The following is a 20,554-nucleotide window of genomic DNA, read 5'->3' as shown; positions in this document are numbered from 1 at the left end:
GAACAAATTTTGAAAGAGCAAGTGGTTAAGGACATAGCGGGTGAATGGTAATTGGGATAATACAACATGGTTTTACAAAACATAGATCGTGCCAGACCAAACTGATCTCCTTCTCTGAGAAGATAACTGATTTTTAGACAAAGGAAATGCAGTAGATCTGATCTACCTGGATTTCAGTAAGGCTTTTGATGCAGTTCCACAGGGGAAATGATTAGTTAAAATGGAGAAGATGGGGATTAATATGAGAACTGAAAGGTGGATAAGGAACTGGTTAAAGGGGCGACTACAATGGATCATACTAAAAGGTGACTATCAGGCTGGAGGGAGGTTACTAGTGGAGTTCCTCAGGGACTGGTCTTGGGACCAATCTTATTTAACATTTTTATTAATGACCTTGGCACAAAAAGTGAGTGTGCGCTAATAAAATTTGCGGATGACAAAGTTGGGAGGTATTGCCAATATGGAGGAGGACCAGAATATCATACAAGAAGATCTGGATGACCTTGTAAACTGGAGTAATAGAAATGGGAAGATATTTAATAGTGCAAAGTGCGAAGTCATGAATTGAGGGACCAAAAAGACAACTTTTTGCTATAAACTGGGGATTTATCAGTTGGAAGCAACAGAGGAGGAAAAGATCTAGGTGTAGGCTTGAAATTAGGTGAAGGTTTCTAACCACCAGAAGAATGAAGTTCTGAAACAGCCTTGCAAGGGGAGCAGCGGGGGCAAAAAAACCTAACTGGCTTCAAGTCTGAGCTTGATCAGTTTATAGAGGGGATGGTACGATGGGACTGCCTACAATGGCACGTGGCCTCTCGGCAACTGCCCGTACCAAAAATCCTCAACTGCTAGGGATGGCGCACTATATGGCGAGAGTACTGAGTTACTACAGAGAATTACTTCCCAGGTGAATGGCTGATGCGTTTTGCCCACATGCTCAGAGTCTAACTGATCACCATATTTGGGGTCAGACACCAAATATCCAGGTGCTATTCTGTGGCCTTGTTTCACAGTTCTCTGGATAACTGGGTTTGGGAGGGGCTGAAAGAAAAGTAGTGATCTTCTTCTCAGAGTGAGAGCATGGTGTGTGGAGGGAGAGAGAGAGAAGAAGAGAGGGAAGAGGAGGGCAGGGGGGTATAATTCCAAAATTTGTCAGACAATTACTAAATAGGAGGCAGATTTGTAAAACTAGTCCCTTGGGGAAAGTTCATGGTTAGCACCCACCTAGCTGCTAATAGTAGAGATCTGAGCTTCCCACTAATACCCCTGGGCCTTGATGGAGGCCCCCACCCCATCCCTTTCCTGGCAATCCCCTTAATGTCACCATCTTAGCTTCCCAAGTGTGGGACAGACTAATTTTCCTACATCAGGTTTAAGGCAGAGCCATTAACAGCCCATTAAAGGACAACTGTGTCACATTTAAATAGATATGACAATGCTTAAAGCTCTGTCAATGTTCTTTAGGGTCACACACACAGAAAAGTGCAGGTTTTCCAGCTCTCTGTGGAAAGTGCAAAGCACAGTCATCTTGTTCCTGCACGCTCAGCAGGTTCCAGCCGGGCAGGACAATGATTCCTAACACAAAATCCCTGCACAAATCTGCAGTACCTACAGGAATGGGGGATGCACAGGTTTGGCTGAGACAGGCTGACAGTCCCCCATATAATCATCCCCCACCATCAAAGCACCTATGCCCCCAAGCAGTGGGAGTGATTTTTCATTGACTGTATTAAAATTTAAGGCTACATTTAACCCAAACTGACAGGCTCTGTTAACAAAGGCCTCCATGGTACTTTAAATATAATCTTCACACACCATCCCTTAAAAAGGTGGGCAAGTTATCCCTGACAGAAGGGTAAAAAGAGGGGGGAGGGTGAGAATTTTTAGAAGTAGCCACTGATTTCTGATGCCCTAATGCAAGTCATCTTCTGCCTAATTTTCAACACTTCTAGGGCCCCACAGCACCCACTGACTTCAGTTGGAGTTAAGTGCCGAGCACCTCTTTCAAAAAAATAAAAAGAAAAAATCAGATCCTCAAGTGTCTCAGGTCAAGTCTTCAAAAATAGTGACACTCAAAATTCAGGGATTAGTGGCTTGCTTAACTTCACAGGGTGATTCAGGTGGGTGGCAGAGTCAGGATTAGAACTCTGGCCCCAGCCCTGAGTTCAAACAGCTAGAGCATGGTGCTTTTGCACGGGCCCTCAAACTTACATTTATAGAAATGCTAAAGAGTGCATTTCTTCTTGCACTCAGGACTCTAGTTGTACTTGTCGCATTCTCTGTACTTTTCAGGGACAGCTGCTGCATGGATATAGTGCCACAGGCTTTGGAGACTTAATTTTTCTATGCACAGCAAGAGTTATCTTCCTGGGTACCCACACAAGTTTGTGTTTAGCCAACAAGCATCCATGCAGCATTGGTGCTATGCATGATCTTGTGATGTACCGAGAAGCAATTTGCTTTCAGATAATTTAATGTAAGAGACACGTTTACACCCAGCATTGTTAATATTTGAACACACAGAGCTGTCTTACCTGTAGTCAGTTAGAAGGATATCATTGAATCATAACTCTAAAAGAAAGAGCTTTAACCCAGATCTGAGTAAGGCAGCACCTACACCCTGAGAAGGTAACCCAAGTTAGCCAATACCTTGACATATGACAGGGTCCAAAAGAGAACCTCTGTCCAAAATTTTCAAACCTAGTAGTGCCTAAAGTTAGGCTGGAAACTGCAAGCGTTCAGCACCTTTTTAAGATGAGACCATTTCTGTTTCGGGTGTCTAAATGTGACTTCAGGAGCCTCACTTTAGGCATGCAGATTTGAAGACTTTGGCCTCTGGCACTAGGTTTCACAAAGGTTACATGTAGATGCACCTCTACCTATGTGAAGCACCATGGATCTTGTGTCACAGCTGATTCAGTTGTCTGGTTTAAGTCTCATCCAAAAGAGATGCAAATTATCAGTGAATAGATTGATATGAAATTCCAACACTTGCCTACGAAGGTAATCACCCTCGCCGGGCAACTGCTTCTGAAACCTCACTGACTTGACACCTTAAAGAAACTTCTCTCCAGGCAGGGCTTCCCTCTAGATTAAAGCATGAAAGCGGAGACAGAGAAGAGACCATGATTTCAGAGGATGTCCCCCTTCCCCGTACCCTCTTGTCACCAGAAACATATCCAATCTTTATCTTTCAGAAGAAAGCATAAATCAAAGCATTGGATAAGCCCATTATAATGTTTACACATGAACAACTGGGGCATGCAGGAAATATTTTAAAACAGAGGGAAGAAAGTTTTGACGGATGGATGAGCAAAACAAATCCTTTGTACTTCTGTATCTCCTTCCATCCAAGTGTCCCAAAATGATTTACAAGACATTAAACCCCACAACGCTTCTAAGTATTATATCCCCATTTCTCAGACTGGAAAATGGAGAAAAGGGTATATGGGTAAAAAGCAAGTGGAGCCATAGGTTCTCAGGACCTGGGGGGTGGGGTGGGGTGGGAAGAGGGGTATCGAGTAACATCCACAGTTAGGGCCAGTCTTTCAAAAGTAGCCTCTAACTGACTTGTGCAAAGTTATGCTGCAAGTCTATGTCAGACTTGAGACTAGAACCTGCTCTTAGGTTCTTAAGTTATGCTTTGCTCATTAATTGTAGTAACCAAATATACAGATCTCCTTGTTCCTTGCCTTCTCTTGCAGTTTTCATAGTATACACCACCACAGCTGCCATTATTTCAGACTCAGGCAGTTTTAGATCAGTGAGTGTGTTAGTGATCACACAGATTAATAAATATAAAAGTGGCCTGAGACCTAATCTAATAGAGTGCCTCATGGTAGCACTTGGAAATTGGAACACACAGAAATCCCATCTGGTTAATTTAAAAACACAGACACTTTAGAAGAGGCCACTGCTCCTAAAGGAAAATGTAGCCTTCACGTATGTGCTGTTTATGCCTGATGCATTCCCACATGTCATTCAGGAACATATGCAAAACCCACCGACTGAAAAGCAGCATTACAGAACCCTCCTGCACTGTGCGTCACACCTGGGACCATAAAGAAAAAGGTTATTTGAATTTCTGCTTTGATTTCTTGGGGGGAGCAGAGGGAGGACACGACATGCTGTGGCACAGTTGCAATATTTATAAGTGCTTGGTGCCAGTAGCACATGCCCAGAGTGTAAGATTTTGCAAAGAGAAATAATGGCAGTGTTTTTCATTTTAAGTCAGAGTTTGTTTTTAAAACATGTTCTCCTACCTTGAAGGTCACACATCGCATCATCCTAACAGTAGAGCAGGGAGGGCCAACCTGAGCCCGAGAAGGGGCCAGAATTTACCAATGTACATTGGCAAAGAGCCACAGTAATACGTCAGCAGCCTCCCCCCCCCCCCCCATCAGCTACTCCCACCCCACTCCCAGCGCCTCCTGCTCACCAGCAGCCCCACCAATCAGCACCTCCCGATCAGCTGTTTCGTGGCATGCAGGAGGCTCGGAGGGGGAAGAACCAGGGTATAGCAGGCTCAGGGGAGGAGGTGGGAAGAGATGGAGTGGGGGCAGGGCCTGTGGCAGAGCCAGGGGTCGAACAGCGAGCACCTCTCGGCACACTGGAAAGTTGGTGCCTGTAGCTCCAGCCCCAGAGTCGGTGCCTGTACGAGGAGCCGCATATTAACTTCTGAAGAGCCGCACGCACGTGGCTCCGGAGCCCCAGGTTGGCCACCCCTGCAGTAGAGTCGGAAAGTGAAACTGACCGGTTAGCATCACCAGTCCAGAGCAACAAAATAGCAAATAGTAAACAAACAGTACAAGTGGAGAAGAGTACAGTAGATCAGAGAGTTATTTCAGCTGAAATAACCTAGACCCCAACCAAGCAATCCTGCAGAACCCCGTGCCCCAATGGAATCCCCATGGGGTAACTTGCAGGATCAGTGCCTTGAAGTGTAAATAATAGATAGGGCTTTCATATATAAACCACGATTGCACAGAATCATTTCCAAGCAAGCACTTGCTATTTCTAAATAAGAGAAGAGCTTTTAGCGAGGCTCCGCATGGCTGCAGGGGTCTGGCAGCACAGAGCTCACTGCGGGACTGATGCCTAGATTTGTGGTCTGTCACCGGTACCACTTCCACAAAAACAGAGGGCAGAAGTGGAGAAGGTTGGGGATCTTTTTTTCCCTTCCTCAGCCACTTTACACATTCACAATATAAATATATATGATACCCTTATAGACTTGATCCTGAAAAGCTGCCAAGCACCCTCAACTCCCATCAAATTCAATGAAACAAGGCGGGTGAGGCAATTTCTCTTATTGAGTCAAGTACTGTTGGTGAGAGAGACACAAGCTCTTGAGGTCTTACCAACAGAAGTTGGTCTAATAAAAGATATTATCTCACTCACCTTTTCTCTCTAATATCCTGGGACCAACATGGCTGTGGCTACAATTGAGCAGTTAGCACCCAAACTTCAGGTGCCCCCAAAGTTAAGCAAGAGATTATTTGCAGATTTTTTACGTACACAAGCGGAGGGGAGGATGGAAGATTCACCCCTACACAGAATCATCCTTATACACAATGTAATTGAAGTCTGAGCGGACAAAGCAGACAAAACTAAAGCAACCGCCAGGTACCTCTTCAATCGTGTATTGATTAAGTACAATGCATTCCGAGATAAACCTTAGTGTGGAAAGGTTTACGATTGCCTTCACGAGCAATTCAAGAGAAACCTAGTTTGAAGATCTTCAAACGAGCACATTTATCTTGAAAGTCTTTCTTGGCAGGAACATTATAAAAATATTTTAAACTACATATTAAAGAGATAAGGTGGCTTATGTTTTACAGTATCAAGCAACGAGAGGATATTAGTCCAGACAAATCACAAGGCAGCTGTTCAGAATGGTGTGGGAGGGGGAGGGAATTGAGAGAAAGTGGCTTAAAAAAAAAAGAACACAACAAAACCAGATATCAAGATTGTTTAGGGTTTTATTAAACAATAGTTTTCTCCAGTCACTGTTTAACAATCTCCTGTTACTACAGACAACCATTTAGAATTCCCTTACAAACCCTTCCCCCGCTTTACACACACACACACCCCCTTCTATACATGCTCGGTACCATCCATGTGTACGTGGTACTGGACAAAAGAAACAGACAAGGACCCTGCCTGGAAGGGAGTGTGCTTGGAGCAGGGGACTGGGAACCAGATATGCCGGGTTCCATTCTTTGTGGTCTCTAGTTCACAATGCGACCTTGAGAAGGTCAATGAATTTCAGTTCTGTCTCTTAGCTCCCCCGTAAAAATGGAGATTCTCTAATAGGCTTAATGTTAGCAAGATGAAAGGTGCTATGGAACAGAGTATTAGCATTTTAAATGAACCGGCTGGTTTGTGTAGCACTGTCCTCTTCTGACCAGAATCAAAGAGCTCAACTTTGGGCATAGTCCCTATACTGTTAACCTCTGCTGAGGTTTTCCTCTTACTCCTTGGCTTTTGAAGCAGGAGAATCAGAGTCCAACCCTTGCAGATATCAGATAATTTAGTGTGGCTGTGGCATGCAATATAGTGACAACACTGAAATCCCAGGTGACCACAGATTTGTTATATCATTAACAAATGATGGATTGTTCCTGCCAGCAAGCATTAGTTTTAAAGCTACAGAATGTACGTACATAACCAACGAAGCATTGGTTCGGAAACATAAGAGTGTCCACAAAGAGTTACATGGAGATTGTAAATCAGTGCAGGGAAAGGAAGAGCCACGTACTTGTTTTGGAGCTGAAATACAGTATTGCAGCAGAGCCACTTGAAGGAGAAATATGAGCAGTGTCTGACAAGCCTCAAATAAATCTTCTCAGTTAATCACACTATCTTTTGGATAATGAGTTACAAAAAAAGGGCTAGTTATTAAAACCCTTTTGGAGGGGATAATGGTTTCTCTAACTACATTTAGCATCAAATTGAATTCCAATCCACACCTTGCCCAGATGTGCCATGCTGGATCTCCACTGTTGGAGAGAAAGACAGGATTTTTGAGGGGGTGGGGGGGCGGCAGATAAAGATGGATAAAGGAATCATTCAGAGTCTGGTTAACATCCCCAGCAGGCGCACCTGCTGCATAAAAGGCCACACTTCAAGCAACAACGGGCACCTACCCGACACAACAAGACACTTGCTAATGGGAATCTTACCTTGTTCAGTGTTACCCTGGAAGATAATGATGGGATAACCAAATCCACACAATAGTACACGTTAGACAAAAAACTAGGACAATTGTAGCACACAGTTATTTATAGAGGATGGTAACACGCATGGCACTTTCTATAAAGTGAAAGAAACAAATAATCCTTGGCCCACAGAGGAGATGCAAGATATCACATCTAATCATAGTCTTCCTGGTCCAAAGAAAGAATTTCCTCTATAAATTAAAAGCTTTGAAATTAGTTTCAAAGAGCTAGCTGCTGAAATCTACAGAAACCAAATAAAATGTATTGGCCCAGAATTCATTTAATTTGTGCTTCTGCTGTGAATGGCAGTGGACAAATCCTGGTCATTTTGCTTTTTTTACACACAAAGAACCTTTTCTTTTAAAGAAGTGTTTTGCACAGCTTGAAGGAGACACCCACTCTAAAATTAACTGCCTTACAACTGATCTGATATGCGCATTTAAGGAGTGGCTTCTGATTTATAAAGTGGCTTTTTACAGTTGAATTACTACTGTTTGATTATCAGTTTGAAGCAGACTTCAAGGCTTGACAGTGCAAGTGAAAAATATGGTAAAAATAGCAACCTCTTCCCAAATTGTGGAATGACCACGATGAAAGTAGGCAATGGCTAGATGGGTTTCAGAGGAACAGCCATGTTAGTCTGTATTCGCAAAAAGAAAAGGAGTACTTGTGGCACCTTAGAGAAAGCTCATGCTCAAATAAATTGGTTAGTCTCTAAGGTGCCACAAGTACTCCTTTTCTTAATGGCTAGATGGTGTGTTAATAGATTGTGTTATGTATGAACAGATGACCAATATACCCAACAATTCAAATGGAAGGCAACTGAATATACACCAAATCTGCCAATAACTAGACCCTCTAGATGCTAATTGGTAGGTATGCTATCTACAGACCAGTAATTTAGGTAGTGGTGAATCTAAACCACAAAGCAAGGTAGAATCAGCCCACTTATTCTGATAAAGGCAATGTTTAATCCTATCCCAAACAGGTCTTTAAAATAAAACAGCCCGATTTGCAGGTTTTTTGGACACAGTGCTGTCTACATCGTCTAGAGCAGGGGTGGCCAATCTGTGACTCCGGAGCCACGTGCGGCTCTTCAGAAGTTAATATGCGGCTCCTTGTACAGGCACCGACTCCGGGGCTGAAGCTACAGGCGCCAACTTTCCAAGGTGCCAAGGGGTGTTCACTGATTGACCCCTGGCTTTGCCACAGGCCCTGCCCCCACTCCACCCCTTCCTGCCCCCTCCCCTGAGCCTGACGTGCCCTCACTCCTCCCCCCTAGAGCCTCCTGCATGCCACAAAACAGCTGATCAGGAGGTGCAGGGAGGGAAGGGGGGAAGCTGACGGGGGGCTGCTGATATATTACTGTGGCTCTTTGGCAAGGTACATTGGTAAATTCTGGCTCCTTCTCAGGCTCAGGTTGGCCACCCATGACCACAGAGTAAAATGCACTGGTCCAATGAAGTGAGCTGTAGCTCACGAAAGCTTATGCTCAAATAAATTGGTTAGTCTCTAAGGTGCCACAAGTACTCCTTTTCTTTTTGCGAATACAGACTAACACGGCTGTTACTCTGAAACCTGGTCTAACCATGTAAATGCATGGTGGAACTTTCTAATGTAGACAACCCATTATAGAGAACTATTCTGTGAGCTCCCATTATTCCTTTGTAGAGCTATCAATCAAAAGCCAGTACAAACAGAATCAGAACTAATCTTTAAAGTTTCACCACAGCATCTTACTGCCTAACAGTGTGCACCTTTCAGAGCATTTCAGATTACATCCATATTTCCTTTCCTCCCCTTCGCCACCAGAAAAAGCACACAAACAGACAGGATATGTATGAGTGATAACAAATCAAGTTATTTGCTGTATGATTCTTCTTCTCTTAAAGATAGGAAGTGTTGCAAAATCTGAAGAGGACAGATTTCCAGGATTGAAGAATCCTGCTTTGCCATCTGGTCCAAGAGATCTGCATCTCTGTAGTTTTAATGCCAGAAAGCGCTAAGGCAAACAGTTTTCAATGCCTGGAAGTCTATTCACCACGAAGTACAGAGGGATTGCAGAGGGAAGGGGGTGTAAATAAAACGAATATTCTCCAAGCATGTATCATTCCATCCCAAGCCCCTTCATTCATTCTTGCTTCACTCCCTTTCAGAATTTCCCCCTTTCTGGTGTTTTCTTTGCAAAGAAGGCAAAAGGCCATGGATTCTCCTGCACATTTCCCCCCTAGCAATATAAATAAAGAATAAAGAAGATTTAATAAAAACAAAGCTAACCCCCTGGAAGGTGTCACCAGGCAGAGACATGCTGTCAGACTTATTAAGACACTAGGGGAGGTTTCTAATTGTCTGCATTGACCCAGGGTGTTCCTCCTGACTAAACTAATGAGGCTGCATTAATCTACCTCAGGCTTGCGGATTTTGCTGGCTCAGGATTTCAAGACACGAGATAACCCCCTATCCTGAAAAATACCACACACGGCTCCAGAGGGTGCTAGGGCAGTGCAGATGCTGTCCGTCCGATAGCACTTTTGCTGTGAACACACACTCATACCTAAAACACGGTGCTAAAAACAAAGCCGGATGCAACCCAGATGAAATGTAACGATCACAATCTGCTGCCTTTCATACGCCGGCACCCGTGTGAGCAATCCTATAACCCCCACCCTGGGTGCCCCCGCTCCAGCTGTACCTCTGGCATCCACCCTCATTAGGATTTACACAAGCCCCTCGAGATTCAGCGTGAAGCCCCCCGTGCCCAGCACCTCCATAGCATCCCGCGTGGACAGGGGGCACAGTCCCAAACTTTGGGGCGGCAGAGAGCAAGGTGGGAGGGCGACTGTCATGCCAGGGGACCCCCCCCCCATCCTACTGCCACCCGAACAGGGCAGAGAGAGCCACCGCCACCCCTCTGCATGGGAGAGCCTCCTACCCACCCCCGGGGCTGCTCTGCTCAGCCAGCTGCCAAGCCCACGGGGCTTGCAGCCCATCTCGCTGGTCCCTGATTAAGGGGAGGTGCACAAGCGCCCCATCCAGGGGAGACGCCTCCAAAAACACCTGCCGCCCCAAGGGGAATCTCTCCGCCCCCAGCCCAGCTCCCCAGAGAGCGGCCGGGGTCGGGGAGAGGACGCCGGGGGAAGGAGAGCGACACGCCCGCCCGCCCGGCCGCTGGGAAAAGCGGTCACACGCCCCGATGCATCCCCTGCGGCGTGTGAGGTGGGGGGGTCCCGCGCCGCCCCCCGACACCGCAGGCTGGCTGCTCCCCGTCCTGTCCCCCGGCCCGGCTCCCTTCGCAGCGGGCGGCGGCGCTTACCTGGGGAAGCCACCAGCTCCCGAGCCACTCCGCGCAACTTCCCGCGGCCGGGCGCCTGCTCCCGGCGAGGAGTCCCCCCCGGGGCCGCCCCACCTCGCCCGGCTCCTCCGGGGACTCGGAGCCGCGCAGAGCGGGGGACCTGCCGCTTCCTCCCCGGCGCCGGGGCGCTGCGATCGGCGCCTCTCCGGGAGCGGGCCGGCGGGGGAGGCGAGCCGGGCGCGGGGAGCGGGAGGAGGAACCCTGCAGCCGGCCGGCTCCGCTCGCTCAGCGCCCCCGCGGCCCGCGCAGCCTCCCCGCTGGCACCCCTGGCCGGCAGCCGCGGAGTAAAGCGGCAGCGCGGCGCGGGCGAGAAGGAAACCAGCTCACTCCGCCCCCGGCTGGACGGGAAGGGGCGGGGGCGGGGCCGCCCTGGCGACACCCCGCCCCGGCGGGAACCCGGGCAGCGCCGGGGCACGGCCTGGGGTACCCCACCCCGCACCCACAGCTGGGATCCCCGGCCAGGGCAGGGTCACGGCCTGGGATACACCCCCCCGCCCCCAGCTGGGATCCCGGGCCAGGGCAGGGTCATGACCTGGGATACACCCCCACGCCCCCAGCTGGGAACTCGGGCCAGGGCAGGGTCATGACCTGGGATACACCCCCACGCCCCCAGCTGGGAACCCAGGCCAGGGCAGGGTCACGGCCTGGGATACACCCCCCCGCCCCCAGCTGGGATCCCGGGCCAGGGCAGGGTCATGACCTGGGATACACCCCCACGCCCCCAGCTGGGAACCCGGGCCAGGAAAGGGTTACCACCTGGGATACACCCCCACGCCCCCAGCTGGGAACCCGGGCCAGGGCAGGGTCATGACCTGGGATACACCCCCACGCCCCCAGCTGGGAACCCGGGCCAGGAAAGGGTTACCACCTGGGATATACACCCCTGCCCCCAGCTGGGATCCCGGGCCAGGGCAGGGTCATGACCTGGGATACACCCCCACGCCCCCAGCTGGGAACCCGGGCCAGGAAAGGGTCATGACCTGGGATACACCCCCACGCCCCCAGCTGGGAACCCGGGCCAGGAAAGGGTTACCACCTGGGATACACCCCCCCGCCCCCAGCTGGGATCCCGGGCCAGGGCAGGGTCATGACCTGGGATACACCCCCACGCCCCCAGCTGGGAACCCGGGCCAGGGCAGGGTCATGACCTGGGATACACCCCCACGCCCCCAGCTGGGAACCCGGGCCAGGAAAGGGTTACCACCTGGGATATACACCCCTGCCCCCAGCTGGGATCCCGGGCCAGGGCAGGGTCATGACCTGGGATACACCCCCACGCCCCCAGCTGGGAACCCGGGCCAGGAAAGGGTTACCACCTGGGATATACACCCCTGCCCCCAGCTGGGAACATGGGCAGGAAAGGGTTACAGCCTAGGCTATACACCCCAGCTGGGAGCCTGGGGAGGAAATGGTTACAGCCTGGGATACACCCCACCCCTGCTGAACTCAGGCAGAAAAGGAAACTGACTCAATACCTGCTAAAAGTGCAGGTATCGAATCTGTAACCACCAGGCATTCTGATCCCCCCACCATCATTCCCCCACCTTCAGGAATCTGTTAGGCTCACTTGATTCACCTTGTCATAAATTCGACCCTGATATTGCAAACATTTAAGAACATACTCATGGAGCAGCCCCATAGGCTTCCCTGGAAGGAGTCATGTAGGTAAAGTTACATAAATCTAAATGATTTTAGGTTTGGGGGCCTCAGATTGCAAGCAGGTTGGGACAGGGATTGTCTCTTAACATGGGTTTGTATGGTGCTGCTCAGGACCATGGGGCCCTGATCCTGACTGGGCCTCTGCGTGCTACACAAAGAGGATAAAGCCATGGTATGACACTCTGCTGCCAGTTCACCACCAGAGCCAAAACGGAGTCTTAGACAAAGAAAACTGGACTTCACTGAAATAGGAAGAGCAGACTGATAACAAGGTAGACATTGTCACACTTTTCAATAATAGCTCCAAGACGATTCAAGAAGCTGCATCCTAACTAGATAAATATATATATGCAATTCTCCCTCTATTCCAAGGAGAAAAATGAAGTAGATAAAACAAAACTTAAAGAATGGTACAACGGCCAACACCATAATAAAGCAGAAAAGACAGAGAGGATAAAATGCAAACAAAAGAATGTGATTCTAGGCAGAACAGTTAACACTGACTATAATTAAAATTGCATAACACGTTCCATAACAGCAATTGCCAATCTCAAGCATTCAAAAATCATCAGTCAAGCGCCAAAAACTCATGGGATTAGCTTAAAAAGAACCCACATTGTATTGTGTTTTTTTAAAATTCATGATCTTTATTTCTTTTCTGATTTCCAAACCTTTAGGGTGCACTGGGATCATGTTTTCAAACTTTTCTCTGCAACCAAGAGGAATGGAAACAGGTTTTGTTTTTGTTTTTTGTTTTAAATGGAAACTGAGATTCTGACTTGTCTGACTATCATGTAGACCTGCCTTGAGTGAAAGGGACTGGACTAGATGACCTATTAAGGTTCCTTCCAGTCCTACACTTCTATGATTCTCCTCTAATCATGTGGATCCCAGAGCTGGGACTTTAACAAAAACAAATTGTGAAGAGTTGGCACATTAGGAGAAAATACCTTGTTTTGCCCATGTTAGAAAAATTCTTCTAAGTGTTTTGTTGAGAAGCTCTAGCACCATCATGCTTTGATCTAAGGAGCATCACCAACCTTCCCACCTTCCACTCCAAGTGCAAGCTGCATTTCTTTGACCTTGCCTTCTCTAAGCTAAATATATAGCAACACGTATTTTTAAAAAACCCACCTTATCAAAATACAACGCTCCTGTGCACACTTCTCCCCGAGGGGAGAGGATGAGAGAACAACGTGACAGGTGTTAGTCACATTGCATAATGCACCACTGGAAGCTGCTCCCATACTGTGGTGATGAACGCAATATACCAACCAATATCGAATAGACTTGACATTCGATGGAGGTCGCCCTAGTGTGAAGGAAGTGCTTTTTGAACTGAAAATTCACCTAAGTTTGAACAAGTTATAAACCTCTAACTGATCTCAGTTCACACATGCTCTGTAGAAATTTGTTACAGTTAAGCTGGTACAGATTCTGTCTGCCCTGAGCATCCTCCAGCCCAGGGCTTTGGAGGCTGAACAGGTCTTTTCCAGCAGTAGCTCCTCCCAGCTCCAAGGGGGCCTCTAGGCACAAGATTCGAGAGCAGGTAGACTCTCTCACCTGTGCTCTCAATGCTCCTGCTGCTGAAGCCCAAGTAGCCTGCGGAAGAAGGAGGAGTGCACCTGACTGGCGTGCAAAGAGATGAAAGCCAGGCCTTTGGGGAAGTGGAGTTGCAGTAGCCAGAGGGGGAGGGACAGCAGAGGGGGTGCACAGAAGAGGGGCAGGTGCTACAGGATGGGGGAGACCAGGTGTGATGGAGCAGGGAGTGGGGAGGATTGACCTGGGGATGTCACAGGGGAGTTTTACTGGGACTGTCTGCATTGGGGATGGGAGAGCGGGGTGGGGGGGGGAGGGGGACTTCACTTGAGGGATGATACCTGAGCCGGGAGGGGCCAGGTGACACCTTCTGCCCGGAAAACTGGACAAAGGCTGGAGGAGGAGCCGGGGAGAGGCTAGATGAGACTGCTGGAGGGGGTTTCAGTTTGGAGCGGTCTGGGGAAACGGAGGGAGTGCCAAGGCTGGAGTCTAAGCTCCCTGCCCCCAGAGGGACCTGACTGAGGGGTCCTGTTTGTACCTACAAGCTCTGTTTGGACTGTGTTCCTGTCATCTAATACAGTGCTTCTCAAGCTATCTGATGTGGGAGACTGGCAATTTTTTTCCCCAGTGTGGACCACCACTTTGAGTAGCACTGATCTAATAAACCTTCCGTTTTACTGGCTGGCTGAGAGTCATGGGGAATCGCAGGAAGAGGGGGTTGCAGGGCCCTGACTCCCCCACACTCCGTGACACCAGGATAGGAGCAGAAGGTGACAGAGACAGGTTGTGGATACAGTGGGACTTCAGAACCTGGAACTGAACCCAGGAGTCCTGGCTTTCCGCTGCTGTCAGTAAGTAGCTGTGAGACTCAACAGTAATGTATCACATCCCCCTCTACCAGCTGGTCTACACAGAGGATAACAGCCTTCTACTGCTATCAGTGACTCCATTAGGTCTAGTGACAGAGGACTTTGCTGTGGATCTAAATGTCTGAACCTTGCTGATGACCCAAGCTGGGGTTCAATGTGGTTTCACATGATAGAATTGTTGTTATTGTTCATTTGTTTTCAGTTTTTTTAATTAGAAAATTTGCAGAAGTTCTGAGCATTCACAAATGCAGCTGATGTCAACTGGAGCTGTGCTGTAAACATATTGAGTGCTATAAAAATGCTAAGTTCTCTGGGAAAACAAAACAGCCCTAGGTGTCCCAAGTTAGACATCCAAAAGTAGTAGGCACTTCTGACAATTTTGGCCTTCTTATCTCTGTGCCTCAGTGGTTTTCCTGTGAAATTGGGATAATAATAGCACCTAATACCATGGGGTACTGTGAAGATTAATTCACTAATGTTTGTGAAACACTCAGATATTATGATGACCGCACCACAGAAATGCTCATGAGGAAATGCAGCGTATAGGAATTGGGTAGTTTAAATGGTTTGTGATCCCTCTTTAAATGGTTTGTGATCCCTCTAGTGACCCTTGTTTTCTGTGTGTCAGAACCCTGCCAGAGCAGCAGTGTGTACATGGAGCCAGGTTTTGCACGTTGTCTATAGCTAATGAACATGGTTATTTGGACCCCACTGTGCCGTGTGGTTCTTTCATAGTACATTTGTTGTGTAAAGAGCAAGAAAGGAGCAACAGGAAATTAGTAGTTTTGTATACAGTGCAGGGTTTTGGATGGTGTGAGTTAACTACATCCTGGGGCCAGACATGCAGTGAGGAGGATAAAAAGAAATATTGAACAACAACCCGTTCAAAGAATGAAGCAGGGGTCCTGGGGGGGGGGGGGGGGGAATGGTATGTGATCATGTAATTAACAACTGTGCCATAATGCATGGAGGCTAAATTAAGGTGGCAGGGGCAACCTGACTTTTGAATCCTTGCCTTTGCAACTTTAATGTTCTTTTAATGTCATGTTTTGAATGGACTACGCAACCACTGCTCAACTAGTTCCCTGGTTTTATATGTGGTTGCACACAGCCCACCCCAGCAGTTCCAAAACCAAGTGCCAGTGACCTATGCAATCCAGGTTTCAGCATTTGTGAAATACTAGGGGGCTTTGAAAGATGCTGGAGCGATGGATGGAACTCAGTTCCCAATCAGGCCACCCCAAAGTTCTACAACCATACATCACAGTACTCTGAGGGCGCAGCGGACTGTAGTGAATCTTGGAGAGTGCTTTGCGGATGAAATACTGGGAAGGGTTGGATGGGGATGCTATATTCCCTTTCCACAGGGGAGATGTTAGTGGTATTTCTGTGCCAGCTGTGATTCTCAATGACCTGAGGAGGATGGCAACACAACTACTGCCTCAGAAATGCCAGACTGGTGGTGGACTGTTGACTTTGGGAGACTCAGTGGGGCATTGAGATGCCTATGTGATTGCTGCCCTCTTGGGCTGACACTAGGGTTTGAATCAGGGACCTCCAGAAGTAAAAGCAGGAGTCCCTAAAGTTGGAGCAAAAGTGCCAATCTTTGTAGCTCTGAGATGTAGCAGATTCACATCCTCTGTAGATCGGTCCCCAAAAGGGACATGGAACAGACAGTGACCAGTAGGTTATACCTACTGAAGGGCAATGATACGAACCTGAAGTAAATCCCTACAATCATTGCAGATCATGGCATACAGACAAGCATGGTAAGGGTGCTATTGTTTTGCTCACAGTGATATTAGGAAAGTGGAAGTTAAAGAGACATGAGATCTGCATGTTCCTGTGTTTGTGTTAATACATTTTTATTAATATGCTTTTTTCCAGTTCTTTAATTCAGAGATATTCAGTCCTTAATGGATATAATTGAGTTTTGATTGAAAGTGTCCCCATGGGCCATTTGATTTCCCCCTGCAGAGTTGATAGTGACAGCTTTAGTCCCCATATCAGTGGTGGTCTACTAGAGGAGTTGATTACTTCTTAGCTGCACTCCCAAGAGAGTGCCTTTGTTTTTGCAGGAATGGTGGTTGACTCCTGGGTGAGCTGTTTACTTTGGATGCTTTCAGAAAGGTTCTGAGATTTTTTTAAAGTGTTCTGTGAAAGTTTCACCACTCTGCTTTGCAAGATTTTGTTTATTTACAGTGGATTTGAATTCTTTCCAAGCTAGGATGCAACCAGCATGGCAACCTTTCCTCTACTCCTAAATCCAGTCCATTGTGAGGACACAGGATGTGGAGAGCAAGGTGAAAAATTATTTTGCAAGTAGGGTTGCCAATTTTGGTTGGACATATTCCTGGAGGTTTCATCACATGACATAATATTTAATTAAAGATTAATCTTTAATTCCTGGAGACCCAAGGACAGCCCTGCAGGGTTGGCAACTCTGTTTGCAGACCCATTCCAAATTGCTAGGGCTGGCTCTGGCCACATTCCAGCATGGTAACACAAGGAAGAGTTAATGTTCCCTCTCAGCTAGGAACAGTAGAGGAAAAGTTAGAGCATAAATCATCCCCAAGCCTGAAGATGAGAAGTTACAAGGATATATCTATCCCTTTCAAAGACCTAGCAGGAGAATTTACTGAAGATATTCTACAATCCACACTGAAGACCAGGGGATTAGGAGAATTTTTTTTAAAATATACCACACCCCCATCCAGGAAACTCTTGGGGACAGAAACACCCTGGACAAGAAAATCAAGGTTCTAGGTACACCCTGTTCAAGAACACAGGTCAGGGCCAGCCAGTAGTTAAAGATTAGGAGTCTGGAGTAAGACTCCAGGGTTCCAGTGACTGAACAGAAAAAGGAAGTGCGTAGTGCTTCCAAGGATATACCACATCCTGTCCAAGCACTCACATGGACCACAAAGAGAAGAAATTCTTGAATTGCTCACATGCCAATGTGAGAAAACAGGGTGTAGCAGGGCCTCCCTTGGTCCTGCCTCCGCTTTGCTCCAAAAACCACTCTAAGACCTTCTGGCTCAGCAGTCACGAATGCAGTTTATTTACATAGTGCCAACCCACCACGTTCTTACCAGGTACAGCCTTGAGGATTCCTTAGCCTCAGGACCCAAAAAGACAAGACAAGACTGCCCTGCCCTGCCGTTTCTGTCTGCCTCTGGGCCTGTATACAGCCTCAGGCTAATTGGGCTGGCAGCTGTTTCCCCTTTGTCCATCGGCTCCAGGTGTCTCCAGCCAGCTCCAATTTACCTCCTTTAATTGGCGCTGGAGTGACAGAGAGCTGGCTGAGCCATTCCCGCTGAGCACCCTGTCACACAAGGTAATAAACAAGAGGAATTGGAATTACTCATTTATCAGCATAAATTTGATCTAATCGGTATTAGTCAAACATGGTGGGATGATTCGCACAATTGGAATGTTAAACTCAATGATTATAACTATTTAGGAAGGAGCAAGTGGGCCAAAACGGGAAGGGGAGCGGCATTCTATATCAACAATGGCATTACAGTTTCTGAGTCACTAATAACTCCAAAGAAAAGATCTTGAATGCTTATGGATCAATGTCCTAACAGATAAAGCACAAGATGGGGTTTTAGTTGCTGTCTACTATAGACCACCAAATCACACTAGCACGGGTTGGGCAAACTTTTTGGCCCAAGGGCCACATCTGGGAATAGAAATTGTATGACGGGCCATGAATGCTCACGAAATTGGGATTGTGGTATGGGAGGGGGTGAGGGTTCTGGTTGGAGGTGCTGACTCTGGAGTGGGGCCAGAAATGAGGAGTTCAGGGTGCAGGAGGGGGCTCCATGCTGGGTCAGGGGATTGGGGTCCGGGGGGGGCAGGTGAGGGCGCTCCGGTTTGGGATGCGGGCTCTGGCGTGGGGCTGGGGATGAGAAGTTTGGGGTGTAGGAGGGTGCTCTGGGCTGGGACCGAGGGGTTTGTAGGACTGGAGGGGGTTCAAGGCTGGGGCAGAGGGTTGGGGTGCGGGAAGGGGTGCAGGCTCCAGCTGGGGGTGTGGACTCTGCGGTGAGGCTGGGGATGAGAGGCTTGGGGTGCAGGAGAGTGCTCGGGGCTGGGATTGTGGGGTTCAGAGAGCAGGAGGGGGATCAGGTCTGGGGCAGGGGGCTGGGATGTGGGGGAGGTGGCTCAGGGGTCAATGCAGGATCTGGGCAGCACTTACCTCTAGTGGCTCCCGGAAGAAGCGGCCATGTCCCCCCTCCGGCTCCGATGCAGAGCCTCAGCCAGGCGGCTCTGTGCACTGCCCCATCCACAGGCGCCGCCCTTGCAGCTCCTATTGGCCGCTGTTCCTGGCCAATGGGAGCTGTGGGGGCGGCACTTGGGGAAGGGGCAGTGTGCAGAGCTTAGCCCCCTGGCTGTCCCTATGTGTAGGAGCTGGAGCAGGGCCACGCCACTGCTTCTGGGAGCCACATGGAGCGGCCCCCGACCCTGCTCCGCTGCTGGAGCAACGGAGTGGGGCAAGCTCCAGACCCCACTCCCCAGCGGGACCTCGAGGGCTAGATTAAAACGGCTGGCGGGCCAGATCCAGCCCACAGGCCATAGTTTGCCCACTCCTGCACTAGGAACAGGATGACTGCCTCTTTATGTACCTCTCTATAATGTGTAGAGAAAAAAGCTGTGTGATCCTGTGAGACTTCAATTTTGAGTGACGTATGCTGGAAGTCTCATGCTGCCAGTACTAAAATATCCTTGGAATTTCTAAAGATTGTAGATGACAATTTCCAAACCCAAAAAGTGTTGCAGCCAACACAGGATAAAGAGGAACTCATCACAGAACTAAAATTAATGGTAGTTTAAGTACAACTCATCATGACTTGATCCCATTTATAACATGCAAACAGAATAAACTCCAGACCAGTAATGTACATACTTGATGCTTTCATAGGGGCAATTTCACAAAGCTGAAAAAAATTATGAGATAAATCCGCTGGGAGGTGGAATTTAATTTAAAAAAATGTGAATAGTAATTGGGAATCATTTAAGAATACTTTACTAGATGCCCAAAAAGCCACAATACCACAACTGAGGAAGAAGGCTGGTTAAAAAAACAATGTGGTTTAGAGGGAAGATGAAGGCACCTATAAAAAAAACTATGGAAGAAAGGGAAAGTGGATAATAATGAATATAAATCAGAAGTTAGGAATTGTAGAAAATAGATAAGGGAAGTCAAAGGACAGAAGGAGACCTCTATGGCCAGCAGAGTTAAGGACAAGAAGGAGTTTTTAAACTATATTAGGAATAAAAAGAATCCTGACAATGGTATTGGTTCATTACTAAATGGAAATGCTAGAATTATCAATAATAATGCAGAACAGGCAGAAGTGTTCAATAAATATTTTTGTTCTGTATTTGGGGAAAAAACAGATGATATGGTCTCATCATATGGTGATGCTAATACGCTCTTCATTCCACTCTTATCTCTGGAGTATGATAAACAGAAGCTACTAAAAATAGACATTTTTAAATCAGCTGATCCAGATAACTTGCATCCAAGAGTTTTAAAAGAGCTCGCTGAGGTGCTTGTTGGACCATTAATGTTGCTTTTCAATAAGTCTTGCAGCACTGGGGAAGTTCCAGAAGACTGGAAGAAAGCTAATGTTATGCCAGTTTTCAAAAAGAGTAAACTGGATGATCCAGGTAATTATAGACCTGTCAGCCTGACATCTATCCCTAGCAAGATAATAGAGTGGCTGTGTAATAGAGTCCTTGGTGGGCTAGGTGGCCTAGTGGGTAGCACGCTAGGGCCACCTCCCAGCAGAAAGGTCTTTCAGTCCAGTCCCTCTTCTTACCAGAGAGAGAGAGTGAGATGGGCATGAGGTTTATGCCCCTTCTGCAGCAGGGGCAACTGGTAGAGGAGCCCAGGTCCCACCCTCCAC

At 47.8% G+C, this 20,554-nt stretch overlaps 1 protein-coding gene across 3 annotated transcripts in view; it reads right to left on the bottom strand.

The window, feature by feature from the left end:
* Window positions 1–10,854, bottom strand: part of GDPD5 (glycerophosphodiester phosphodiesterase domain containing 5) — a 335,216-nt gene extending 324,362 nt beyond the window's left edge. For 2 of the 3 annotated variants that reach the window (XM_048839760.2, XM_048839771.2), the window contains exon 1: window positions 10,534–10,854. The gene's annotated coding sequence lies outside the window, so the exon portion shown is untranslated. The remainder of the gene's footprint in view (window positions 1–10,533) is intronic. The other variant, XM_048839763.2, reaches the window with a different exon arrangement.
* Window positions 10,855–20,554: the final 9,700 nt, after the last annotated feature.

The sequence above is a fragment of the Caretta caretta genome, chromosome 1, assembly GCF_965140235.1.
Source record: "Caretta caretta isolate rCarCar2 chromosome 1, rCarCar1.hap1, whole genome shotgun sequence".
Classification (NCBI taxonomy): Eukaryota; Metazoa; Chordata; order Testudines; family Cheloniidae; genus Caretta; species Caretta caretta.
This window is presented reverse-complemented; position numbering and strand designations above follow the sequence as displayed.